This window comes from Ptychodera flava, chromosome 14 (genome assembly GCF_041260155.1).
Source record: "Ptychodera flava strain L36383 chromosome 14, AS_Pfla_20210202, whole genome shotgun sequence".
NCBI lineage: Eukaryota > Metazoa > Hemichordata > Enteropneusta > Ptychoderidae > Ptychodera > Ptychodera flava.
In genome coordinates this window covers 17,210,589-17,223,139 of record NC_091941.1, presented here as the reverse complement: position 1 = coordinate 17,223,139, position 12,551 = coordinate 17,210,589, and the positions used below count along the sequence as shown (strand labels likewise).

Below are 12,551 nucleotides of genomic sequence, written 5' to 3'. Positions count from 1 at the left end.
TCTGGGAATAAAATTCACAGAAAATAACCGTACTGCGGTTAGAGACGTAGATAAATATGCAAATTAGTTCAAGAATCGTGCAGCGGAGTTCAACTTTTAGACAAAAACTCCGGATTCAGACACTTCTGCAACTTTTGAAGAACGCTTTTCACATTAAAGCTCTATTCTCTCTGCCTGGGTCCCCTATCTTCGGCATCTACATACAAATCACGAACGATGGGGACCACGGGTTCCTTTGAATTTTACAGTGCTGTGTCATTGTTGAGCCATTCTGTCAAGATCCAGTTGTGGTTGAACCGTGCTCACGGTGATGACAAAGATATGCAACACCTATCTGGAATACCAATGAAATGATAAAACCTGCTCGAAGAATGACGTTGCTGTCATTATTTGCCGGCTAAGGTTTTCCAAATTCATACTCCTCGACTAAAATAGGAAAAAAAACCCAAACTATATAATGTTTAAATACTTCTTGATTTAAAAAATGGTGTTTCAAAGGCAAAAATCCGATATCTAAACATTCATAAGAAGTACAAAAGTGAGTGAGGCAACGTTGTGCACGATGTCCTCTCCACTAGAACCTTGCTTTGTAAATGTACAACGCGTTTCTCTCTAATGGCAAAAACCTGACTCTGAAAAGCAGTGTTCAAAAGCGTCGATCAAATGCGCAAACATTAGCCCTAGATGACAGAAAGAACATCGTCTATACGATTCATTGACTGTAGCGTTCCTTCTTCAGATAGCCCTGATTTGTCAAGCGTTACGCTTTCTAATTCAACGGTCCGTCTGAGAAGATATGTCGATGACCGCGGTAACGATACCATTGACGTCATTTTTTCCGCCGAATTGCAGACGAAAACACCTTGTCACCTACTTGCCAAACTCCCACAGAAAAAAGGCGTGTACTCCCGCGCGACTGCGTGCCATGTGCGCATATGCATGTATTTCGTAAGCGTCGAAGCATTTGTGTGCAGTTGGTTAAACTTAGGAACGTTTTACACCCTTGGGCCGAAATTGTACAGACGATGACGTTGTGTCGCGCGTGACGTTGAGTGTAGGGCGATGATTCTCATATATTCCACGGCCAGTTTGCTATTCCCCCTACTTGGAAAACTAAGGTTAAACCTCATATTTCACGCCATTTCTGATCGTTTATCTTCCGAAAACATTTGACTTAATTTAATTTACCGCCGTTCTTTAAGGAACCTTGAGTTCGAGTCTACGGCATGCTGTGCTATATCTGGGCTTTGTTGGTTTACGGAAAAATTGGCGTTGTCAGAGTGTACTCTTAATAAACGACGGCAATATCCATTTCAAGTCAGAGGAATTATAATTCACCGTCCTTTGAGACATGCCCATCTTCTGAGTCAGCGATTCAATAAAGATGTTGACTGCGACGCTTTTGTTTAGATCCACCTAATTACGCATTTTATCTTCTCCGTAATTGGCCGTTACTCGGAGGTGTGCCGAATCCGAGTCGCTGCATGATTTCTATGAGTTTTAATTATTGCGATTATATATGCGTAACGCTCCTTTGTTCAGTGTTAATTGAGTAGTCCATACTATACCTGACCCACGGGAGTGGGTGGGCTTTATAAAGTCAGCGCCTTCAAATACCGGGCACCAGTGCAGAAACATCGACATACATTCGATAGGCCAGGAGCGTGCACACAACCTCATATACCGTCCAATTCCACTAGGTCATCATAAACGGTTTATCGAAAGACGACAACTAGCCCCGGGAAGGAAACTTTACATAAGCGTGAGTATACCTACATCGAATTCAACAGTCCGATATAGTGACGTTCCTCCTCGCGTCATTCACGAGCCGTTTTATAGCTTTCTTTTCAATGTTACTCTCAGGGCAGATTTAACGCGAATACCGCAGAAAATGATGCTGCTTTCTATGGTTTTTTTTTTTTTGCACCCGAACGTTGGCTTTTAGTGCTGACCAGGAGGGAAGGGAAAAAGACGACTCTTATTGTGTGTATGTTCACATACATTTCTGCCTATTGGTTTCCTTTAATACGAGCCTAATATGCGTGCATTGAATATCATATGCATATACCTGGTACGAAGACAATAGGGCTCTTTAGTACCGCCGAGCTTCACATATTGAATCGCATTTCTTTGTCATCTGCTGTTTTTCAGACAAAAAAGTCATATATTGTACAGAAATCATGCATTTTCTTCTAAACAAGTCTGAGACTTGTGACAGGAGATCGCTTGTCAAGACTTAAAATTACCCCGAATCTCTGAAGGTCTTTGCAATAGTCAGCCATTAGATAATGTAATCGTGCAATCTAATAAGTGACAAGGTCTAAGCTATACTGTCCGAAAAAGCGCTTGTAGCAGACCACGCCGATATGCTAGGGAAGGTTTGGCTCTGTATGTACGGTCAGCTTCTGTCAACAGAAACTTCACGAACTTGGGATATGGATGAGAGAGAGAGAGAGAGAGAGAGAGAGAGAGAGAGAGAGAGAGAGAGAGAGAGAGAGAGAGAGAAGAGAGAGAGAGAGAGAGAGAGAGAGAGAGAGAGCTTGTGAAACCATATAGACCCTAGGAAAAGACTACATTCAAGTACATACGTCGCGATCGTCTGTAGCGAGTGATACCGTGCTCAAAGCAATCCTGCAGAGAGATTTATAGTGATCAGTTACAGTAAAATAACAGAAGTAATGTTGTTTCACGCTGTTATACTATCATCAGGCATCAACAGACACCTGTTGGTTTGCTTTTTTCATCAGTTGCATACGACAAGTCGTGCACGCGATTTTGTGCATTGGTCGTTTCTATTGTTATACAGGTCTTACGATTTTCCTGTTCTGCGCTTTGTAAATTATGCAGAATATGTCTCAACATATCCTTTCTATAGAGGATATCTGGGACTTAAAACAGGAGGGTCAGGCATTTAACATTGATCGGTCCATTGTCTTTAGAGAAATGCCACACAATCGAATAAAGCGACGCAACCTGTACCTCAAAGAAAATGTCAACATAATTAACGCCAAAAGAAACAACCACATCTTACTCAACAAAATGAAGGGGCTAGTGTTATAATACCGCCACGAGAACAAATGCTACTGTTGAACTTCACCTATGATCCCGCATGACAATGGAACCGACCACTGTATGCCACTTCAATACTAACTGCGGCGACTAACAGTATACGGCGAAGACAGAAAACATGAATTTTCTAATGAACGTGTCACAGCGTGAAACTCTTCAGACAACGAAACGAGAACACGTATAATTACTTTTACTCTCTCTCTCTCTCTCTCTCTCTCTCTCTCTCTCTCTCTCTCTCCAATGATCGATCTATCTATCTATCTATCTATCTATCTATCTATCTATCTATCTATCTATCTATCTATCTATCTATCTATCTATCTATCTGTCTATCTGTCTATCTATCTACTTGATATCTGTCAATTCACCCGTATTATTATCTCTCTATACCTGTCAGTCTGTCGGTCTGTCTAACCGTGACGCAATATCGCAAAGAGACTGTTTATGCATTGTGATTGAAGCTAGAAGCCATGTGTTAATTTTCGATGGACTTGATTGCCGTCTTTGACGGTCGCCTGCCGAGTAGACATGAAGTTATGGGTTTGATTGAAGTGCAATAACCTTTTAAAACTCGAAATTATAACACGACCCATACGTCACCATTATCGAGAACGCGATAAAGATATGTAGCAATCATCTGTTTAAAAAATTCCTTTACAAAATGCTATTATATTTTACCCCTTTCGGTATTTTAGTGATACAAAATACCTACTTTTGACTGAACTACGTCTAAAGTGGCAAATTAATACTGGTGTTTGAATGTTGTATAGGTAGGTTCCTGTCTTATGATTGCACCAGTAACAAATACAAGCTTTCAGCAGCAGCTATGGAAGCTAAACTGAGTTTGTTGATATTCAGAACAAACATAACAACTATATCTCTTGCTAATTCATTCAAATTGCATTCATCCTCTCACGAGATGAGCTCTGAAAATAGATAGACGGTAACAAATGATGTGAGCATGCGCCGTCTATATAGCTCATTGCTACTAATGATTCTCATGACTAATGTATATGCTACCGTGCACTTCAGTAGTGCGGGTGCTTCAAATACAAATGGAGCATATTATAGATGTTAATAGTTTCCGGGCACAGGAAAGGAAGTAGTCACTAACAACAGCCCTAGACGCATTTATAACGAGCGACCTTCCAGCCGCTTGGTTCACCATTACTGAGCCCGGTGACATGCCTTTGTCTTGTATGTCGTGTCCGGCTGTAACTTTGTCTTGTATGTCCTATCCGGCTGTAAACTTTGTTTTGTATGTTCTGTCTGCCTGTAAACAACAGAGGGAGAGATGTCTACAATCTTGTCATGCGCTATTTTTAAAGATGTCATGAGTATTCGAAATTTCCCATTCACTGACATTTAGGTGGAAATGCCCATGAAATGCGCGATGTCTTCGTGACTAAAAGTTTTTCAAGTTTAACATAAAATCTTTAAAATTTCCAAGACATTGTAGAGTTAGGTTCATTTTATATACTGAAACACATTTAGTAACCATCTAAAATTTGTTTACGGCGCCGTTTTTCCTTTAAAGTTAGCGGTGTGTCTGTAGCTAATCTCCCTCATACGGTATTTCCTTTGGTGGTTTTGTGAGTATGCATCTCGAGTTTGAGGTGTAAACAGACGGTCCGCTTCCAACCACTGTCTGTAGTTGGAGGGACCGTGGTTAACAGAGTACCGCAACTGCTTTGCCATTCGTACCCACAAACACAACACTCGCGCCCACACAAATGAAATCACATAAGAGCTTGCTGGCCTCAATTACCAGCGTGAAATACTACAAGTTCGAATTACGACCAAGTCATTATGTATCACACGAACTGTTGATTAAACACACCAGCTTAATTAATCTTATTGAAAGCTAATCATGTCTTTACTTCATTTTTCAGGTGTAATTTTATCAATTAAATCGACATAAGAGTTGGAAGTTTACAGTCAGTTTATGGAATTCAAGAAAATATCGTTTGAGGTAATTATAGAAGTATACAGTATGTTATTTTATAAATATCTATTTGGCTACCATTTGACTGATTGTCCGCCACTATGTTACCTGTGCCCACGGAAGCGAAACAAATTGATGCGCCAATGGCGATGTGATAAATTAGATTATCAGTGATGTCAAACATGGGATGTTTGATCATCAGTTTGAAAAACAATCACACAATGAGAGAGTATCACTCAAATTTCGCAGCATAGAAAGAAGTGTTGAAACTTTTCGCGCACCAAAACAGCCAAACTATATCTCATCATGTGACCGTTATGATACTTAAAATACATGTAGTACCACATAATTTCTGTCACTTTACAGATGCCCAGTATCGCAGTCAGCCTCGGATTCTGTCTCCTGGCAGTTGCCGTCCTTATACCCCTCCCAGGAATCGAAGCCCAAGCCGAAGCCGGCGACGGCGATTTCCTGGGAACCTTTGAGAGAGCGCTCGACATTCCAGAAGCCAAACGCGGCTACTACGATGTTCAAGCCAAGCGCGGTCCTGCCGAAGAAGAACCTTTCAACATCAGAAACTACAGGTGCAGTCCCAGCTGCAAACTCTGCATGAACAAGTGTGCGTGGTGTCACTTTACCTATACTTGGCTGCGACAAGACGGAATTCCATATGACTTTAAGACGTGTCTAAAGAGATGTGTCGTATCGAGTGGCCGCTCAATCGACCCCGACTGCACGAGAAATTGATGTTTACGAGTCACCAAAGAACACAAATGGATGGATATACTATTTATATATGTAATCAGTTTCAATTTATATTTATCTTACTTATTTGAATTCCAGTGCTTCACAGAGCGTTTGAAATGAAAAAACGGCATGATAAATATTTATTATAAGAACCCTGAAATACTTGATTCCCCGACATTCCGACTTATTATTTCCATTACATCTCATTTCACCGTCGATGTCAGTTTGATATCAAGAGTTTGATAAATAAAGAAATGTGTCCATGTCAGACACTATATGCATTTTACAATACACAATTTGACTCCAGCGTCTTCAATATCGACCAGAGCTACGCAAGGAAAGCATTACTTGATTATTTTAAGCACTTCTATGAAGGATATCCGCTATAACAGAGTATGAAGAAAGACATTCATTTTAATCACTGGAAAAAAAATGTCCACTTATTTATTTAAGTCAGTACGCAGAATTGTCTGCACCGAGAAAATTAACATCGTCCTTAGCTTAAATCCCTGCTCCGTTAGGTTACATCAAAGGGCTTTTGCCAAAGACCGTCAAGGGACTCGATAAGCGAAGATATTCCCGAAATATCACGCAAGTTAAAGATTATGAAATACAACAAACCAACTGTAATTGTCATAAGGGATGATATTCCACCACTATAAAAACGTAGAACATAACTCTTTATTTACATATATATAAAATGAGTCAACAATAAAGCATTCGTTCAATGGAACTCAGTGGTCCACTCATATAGAGTGGCAAAATTCTGCAAAAGCCAGGTTTTTTAAAAATTCAGTGCATATTACTAAACCCATGATTATTTTTCTGTGTAAAGACCATGGAAGCCACAAGAAGTCTTTTGTTCAAAAACAACGTGCATCAGTAATTATACCTGACTGAAAACAAACAACGGGAACCGTAACCGATGTGTCATGCATGACATGCCGTTTAACGTTTGGTTTGGGCAAGCCGTCATCACCATTGTTTTGTTTTTGCCTCAACTGCATGTAATCTGTCAAGAACGGTTATCTGTCTGTTTTCAGTGTACACGTCTAACTAAATTTTTATGCTCAAAGGAGAGGCTAAAAAATGCCCTGGATCACTTTCTAAGCATCTGGCCTTCACCCAAAGTTGAAAACAAATAATCAACACCATTCTCATTAAAAAAGGAAATATTTTGCAACTTTGCCAGTTGCAAACCGAGAGCGATGTTAAGTTCATTCAAACGGTACCGAAATTATGTAAAATTGTTGCTCCGAGCATCCTTGCACACGCGCTCCCTCCTCGGTGTCAGTCAAAGGTGACATCCAATAAATCCTAGTTTGCGCTGAATTCGAAATATATTCGTTCACACAATAAAATGTTTGAGTACATCTTGCCCAAGAACCCTATTAAGATGTAAATATATGAGGTTTAATATGGGCTTAATTAAAACTTGTGCTATCTATTACAAGATTTAATGAAACGGTGCAATGATGTGCCAATATAAGATGCACTAAGAGCGGGGATAATTTTCTAAGCAAAAAATCACACAGTAATTATCATTGTTTAACGAAAGCGTTGCTCACGTTTAAATCACCTTTAAGTAATGCATACATTATGTAGGACTCGGCTTAAAAATTGAGTCACGTGTTCACAAAGGCTAGTGGCACAACTGAAAGTAGCAGTGAATCTAATTATGAAGAGTAACCATTGCTGAACACGGTCTCCTCTCATTCATCGTCTTTTGAGCAGCATTGCATGACCACGATTGCAAAAATATAGATAATCAAAACCTTTTCCATTTAACAAGAAATAGTTGGTGTGCAGGACATTCATATCAACAGTTTTACGACGAATCTGATTGAATGATGATATCCACGTAGTCAACTATAGCAGGGATATTTTACCCGTTTACTGGAACTGTCTGATTTGGTATCCAATGCATGCGTTTGAGGGGTCATCTTGTGAAATGTTGCCACAGATGGGGAGGTCACTTTGCAGGAAGGCTGATTTTTTTTTTTTGGGGGGGGGGGAGGGAGACTCATTTCCAAAAAAACTTGGTCTAGTAGGAAAACCCAACCCGTCCCACTGGGTAAAATGACTAGTCTCCCGTATCAACAATTACGATACTATCTCTTGATAACTGCAGGGCGGAAGGTGAATTTTGAAGATCGCTCCACACATACATAGTGTACTCTTTCCATGTAAGTCTCCACGGTTCCTCCTCAAATATAACGTTTAAAAAATAAAGTACAAGGCTTGAAACATTAGCACTGAAACTGTTGATACATCTTCCATTTCTTTCGGGTTCTATCCTAAACTGTAGTTTCTTGATCTACTCTCAAAATCACAACTTGTCAAATTATATCCTTTACGTGTGAGCTGTCCTGTGAGATATTATTGTTAATATTTGAATTGACAAGTCACGACATTGAGAATTCATTTTTCAACAATAATGTCGCACATAGTGCACAATCCATTATGTTCACCAGGGCAGTAATGTGTATTTCAGGATACAAAATTCAAATTTAATGGGACAAAAGCAAGAAAATTAATGTCAAAGGTTAACTTACTGTTACCATCCCTTGAAAGAAAGAAAATCGCCGTGTTTGAAGATTCTGACACATATTATTTTGTTATTTTGGAAGCAATGTATATCGATTTACGTCTTGAGATATACAGGCATAATCGCCTAGAAATCATACCTTACCTCAGATCCTGCCAACAGATAGAACTTAGTAAGAAAACGATGACGCAACTTCCGCATCCTACCAGAATTGTATGCTAATTAGCCAATGGCCAATCTATCAAAATGAAGACTTTAATGTGCAGTACTTGGACAGTGAGACGATACTCGACACACACTCTCGTTGTCTTGTACAAATATTATTTGAGTATTAGTTTCAAGAAAGTATTTAACTTTTTAACATACACCCCAAAAACCAAACCAAACAAAACAAAACTCAGCACAAGTAAATAGGAAAAAACACCAAAACGTCAGTTATGTATACTATTATCACATCCCTATAAGCTACCAGTGTCAGGGTGGCTACACGTGTCCATTGGAAGACAGGCAGCTTACGTTGATACGCCCATCACCAATCACATCGATCATCGATCACAAATATATCAGATCAATTGAGACACACTAACAGTGCTGTATCGCCATATTGTGAAATTCAGTGAGTAAAACGTTGCAAGATCGTACCAGCGTGTGACGCAGCCTTTGTAATTGTTCAAGCACATACCCATTCCTCATTTCTGATGAATCTTTTGAGATATTTGTCCGAAGGGACTTGTATGATGAAATTTTCGAAATTACAAATTACTGAAGTGATATTAAGTGGCTTGAAGAACTTTGGATGAAAAATGCTTGTCTGATTAAGATTTCGATATACTTCTAACATTTCCCAGGGGAGGGTTTCTCATCATGGGTATTCCATTACAACCAGCCCCTCAGGCAAGTCTCCTCTTCTTAGCCCTCTTCAAAATTGTTGACCTCGCTTGAGTCTGGGCGGTTTATGAAAACAAAGTACCAACTGCATCAATAATTTGATTTATATTACATTCAATTTGCAACCGCAAATGTATCTGCGTCATTAACAGCCACCCTATAATTCATCATATTCTATGGAGTATAAAATGAGTTGCTTTATTTCCTGCTATAAACAGGGTCTATTGTGTTTACTCGATTTCTTATTCGACAGGAAGTTACCTTCATTTCCAATACAGATATAATTGCATCATTTTGCAAGCCTTCTTAAACTACTTGTCGCCAGTTTTAATTAATTTTTCATTAGGTCTTGTATTTTTCCGTTGGATTAGGGGAGCTTCGTTAGTTGTCATTAAAGTGTCAAGTATGCCTCTGAGACTTCGATGTGTGAGGATAACTTTATTTGTCATAGAAACCTGAGCTCGTCAGTACCCGTGTATGGCTGATACATCCTCATAACAACACATATCTTTCTAACATAGTTTTCACATTTGTGAACGAGAAATTCTTTCCAAGCAGAACGACAGGGTTTAGCAAGTAGTGCGTAGGTGCGTGATGGGAACTCAACACAGTTGATACAATTACTCAAATGGTGACTTTTGCCAGTGAGTTTTTTTTTGACCCCTTAATGTAATGTCCGAAATACTATCCTTAAACTTTCGCAGAGTAAGATACTCGTGGTCTTGAAACTTCGGCCCCAATGTCGACTTGGCTCAACCAAGGCGAACAGAACTGCCCTGGTACCAAGATCAAATCGATCCAAATTTAACATGGCCAAAACCCAACGTAGTGTTTACAGTGCCGATCATTGCATTTGCTGATCTGTTGCCTGCTCATTTTCTGCATGTATAGAATGCTCTGTATTAAGTCAGTAGGTCGCTTTGATTTTTACAAAAATTGCGGGAGGGGGGTTCAGGAAATTGACAGAAAGCCAACGGTTAAAATCTATTTTGCCCTTCACTTTTCAAAAACGAGTCCAAAAAACTGTGGAAATGCGCAGAATTGCAAGATGTTGAAAGTTTAGACATCTAGCTTGGGCGCATCCCGCCTTCATCATTTAGAGTTGAAAACCAGAGGTTTTATCATTTAGTTGATTGGCCAGAACAAGATGTCACCTCAAATAATCAATACGAATGTAGAGGGCGAAGTAATAGCTGATTTTCCATTGATAGTGTAGGCGATGGCTGGATCGTCGTTTCTGTACTAAATCTCTTGATAGGGATGGCCTCACTGACATGTTAAGTTGAAGGACCGCACCGAGCAGCCTGAACTGACTGAAGACGACTTGACATCTGTTTTAGGATGACAAAAGATGCAAACACGATTTTATTGTACCAAAACCATTTAAATGTTATCCTTGATCACCCTTGACTGAAATGTGATGTTGCCGAGAACTACATCGCATTGAGACTGTCCCCTGACGACCATTATGCTTGTACTTCCCAGACATTCTGAGCGAACTCTCTCGGGTGCTTACACGGTCCACCTTTGTACAGCCATAAGGCTGCATTCATAAATAACGGGGGGGGGGAGCCTGGAGGAATCGCGAGTGAAATCTTATTTTTTTCGGATCCCCCACAATACCCTAAAAATCTTCAAGTTTCCCCTTCTATATGATCAAAATTTTTCAAGTCTCCCAAATTCTCATATACCCACATATTTATTAGGTATGCACGCAAAGAAAAAAAAAAAATGTATTGGGAAGTTTTGCTCGCAGATGTTCAACACTCCCTCTTATTAGCAGTTTGTAAAGCTATGTTTCTGAGGCACGTTCTTAAGTTGATCCATTTTAAAAATCATCAGTGGACTTGTTTGATTTATCAGTGAAAGCTGACTTGAGTCAATCCAACTCTGGCCAGGTCGATGGTACCCGCTGAAGACCGCACAATATGACGATCATGAGAGAGTATGCAAATTGTGAATTCCTGGCCACATTAGCTGCTATTTATAAAAGTTTTACAAAACTCACGATAAAGTTGAACCATTCCTTCAAATAAACGTTTTCATCTCTGAAATTTGGGTATAATAATGGCAAATTTGGTAAAATTCCGATAATTACATTTAGTCACACATTTTTTTTCATTTAGAGTCTTTACTGTACAAAGTTTTGCCTTGTGTTATTTTACAATAAGAATGTGAAAATTTAGAAAATCAAGCATGGTGAGGTGACCCCATCTTTTTTTTCTTCAATATTTGATTATTCTCATATGCCAGAATTCAAAAATCTCTGATAACTTTCAAGTCTCCTGGTATTCCATGTGTTGCTTTCTCGCCTGCTCTTGTATACTACAAGTCTGTTTCACTGTCATGAGCGTCACATGACCCGAACTCTTGTTCAGCTACTTCATAGTCAGAGCTATCTCTGTCACTGCCGGTATGCAGTGACAGAGATGAATATGTACCCCGCATTTGTTCCTTTGACAAATGACTTTCAGTCTGGACTCTAAATCAGTTATCACCCAATATTCATATATGCAGGCTTTTGCCCATTGTGTGTTTCAGCATGCTGTAGGGAGACAGCAAGAAACTGTATTTGATATATTGCATAGAAATATTGAAAAAAAAATTATCAACAGTTGTAGCTTGTGCCCCTTTACCAGGACTTGTTTGTTTTTTTCACGACAATTCATACGTATACATTTTTAGATTTTTTCGAGACAAAAGTAATGAAATGTGACAAAATGGTTCTTGATTAATTATTAATAATATTAGAACAATTGAATGACATTAAAGTGTTATTAAATTTTCATTGAATTACCCATCAAACCTTTGAATCGTAAAAAATAAAAAGGAACCAAAAAAATTTCAAAATTGCAGAGCAAAACTTTCAAGTCCCCCTCTATTGCCTCAAAATTTTCGAACCCCCTGAATTACTCCAGCCCCCTCACTGTATTTTGTGAACGCAGCCTTAGTATATAGCGCATCTTTCCCGTACTCAGTTAGGCCATTGTGTTCAAGCTAAACTGTTGTCTTTGCGTGGTTTCTCTTCACGTACACAGGAGTTTGAATTCCGTACCATGACATCAAGACATGTCTTAATCTTGTCAGGTTCAGGGGTACTCGTATGTTCAGTGACTATCAAAGTTACATATTGAAGGACGCGAAATTTAGTCCAATTTCAATGTAAATGCTCATATGCACCGATGAAATAATGAAATTTGCCACGATATTTGGACTGTCATTCTTTGATTTCAGAGTGAAAAAAATTGGTCGCCGGATTATGTCACGGATTGAAAGGGAACTGTACCAAGCAATTAAGCAAAAAAGATTTACTTTTTCTGGGTCAAGAACGCCATACACTTATGTGATAATTTG

The 12,551-nt window shown here is 39.2% G+C and overlaps 1 long non-coding RNA gene across 1 annotated transcript; it reads left to right on the top strand.

Moving 5' to 3' along the window:
- Positions 1 to 1,575: 1,575 nt before the first annotated feature.
- Positions 1,576 to 6,057, top strand: LOC139149567 (uncharacterized). The gene is made up of 3 exons (XR_011556120.1): positions 1,576 to 1,762; positions 4,962 to 5,041; positions 5,381 to 6,057. It is a non-coding gene; the product is annotated as an uncharacterized lncRNA (long non-coding RNA).
- The last annotated feature ends 6,494 nt before the right edge of the window (positions 6,058 to 12,551 follow it).